A 1,542-nucleotide genomic window follows, 5' to 3' on the forward strand; every position below is an offset into this window, starting at 1 on the left:
TGAAATACTTTCGAAAGTTCGAACGAAACGAAAGTTCTTCGATTCAAATTATCGAAATTATTCAAATACGTTCTATATATATATATATATATATATATATATAGAGGTCTTCTTCGAATTGACGAAATTAATAATTTTTTTTATGTTTTTTTTTCCCCCTTTCTTCTTCCGGAGATGTGTTTTACGTTTTCATTTTATGCATTTCGATGTCGATTTTATGTTTCTTCTTTCTTTCTTTTTTTTTTTTTTTTTTTTTTTTTTTTGGAGTTCAAAATTAACATTGACGAGAGGTGGCTAACGTTAAAGTAGACTGCGACATTTTTGTTTTTATGTTTTTTTTTCTCTTTTTTTTTCTTTTATCCAATCGAAAATTTGGACGCTCAATTAAAATCAACTCGATTCCTTTTCCTTTTTCTTTTTTTTTTTTTTTGTTTTTACGTTCTTATATTCAATGACGTTACGTTATTTCTTTTTAACAATGTTCTGTTTTAACGTTAACCACGAGAACTCTTTATTCGATTTAACAATTTTGAGTTTTCAATTCTCCTTTTTTATCAACGAGAGAGATCCGTGAAAAGGTATGCGATAAATTTCGAATCGATCGAAGAAAGACTCATTGACTCACGAGCAAGAGCGTAGCGAATGATTTTTCACACAAAAAAAAAAAAAAAAAAAAGAAAAAAAAGAAAAAAAACTGCAAAGGATTTATATAAATAATATATATATATATACATATATATATAAAATTCTGTATTTTTGCAAAAAAAAAAAAAAGAAAAATGAAAAATTCCACTCAATGTGATTTTTGAGAAGGTGTCGAGGTGAATTCGACAAAATTTGTTTCCATTTAGTCGCAATGAGATAGGAATATTTTTCTTGGAAAGGGAGAAAGACTGGAGAGTATACGAGAGAACCGAAGAATTCTGTCCTGAATTACAGATCATTCCTCCCAATCGATATCTCGAAATGTATGTACATTTTCATAGCGTAGGACATCGCCATGACTTTGCAGCGGTAACCGCATAAATATCTGCAACGATTCCATAGATTTTATATTTTTAACGATGCAATTCGCAGACGGAAGAGGGCGATCAATTCCATCGTTATTATACAAAAAAAAAAAAAGATAAAAATCTATCGAATCGTACGCGTTATTATACTCGTTACCATTACTGCGTAATATCAATGACCTGGGTTAACTTCTTAATCGATTATTGGGACGGACGTATGTGATATATAATATAGGATAGGGCCAACAATTCTTGGTCCTCCTCTTACGTTTATTTGATTCTTACATATGTAAAAAGAGATGTATGTCCATGATTAATATTGTAAACAATTTATGCGTATGCGTTACATCACCATGTAAAGGGGTTTGTGAATGTTGGGTTTGTTTGTTATTATATAGGGCTGGTTAATAATTGTTCCACAATACATTGCATTGAATGATTTCCATTACTTGTGTTTTTTTATTCCCGGTCATTCGTTCACTTCTTTCTTTTCTTTTTTTATTCTTCTTCTTTTTTTTTTTTTTTTTTTAAA

Source organism: Apis dorsata, unplaced genomic scaffold (genome assembly GCF_000469605.1).
Source record: "Apis dorsata unplaced genomic scaffold, Apis dorsata 1.3 scaffold_618, whole genome shotgun sequence".
In the NCBI taxonomy this organism is placed as follows: Eukaryota; Metazoa; Arthropoda; class Insecta; order Hymenoptera; family Apidae; genus Apis; species Apis dorsata.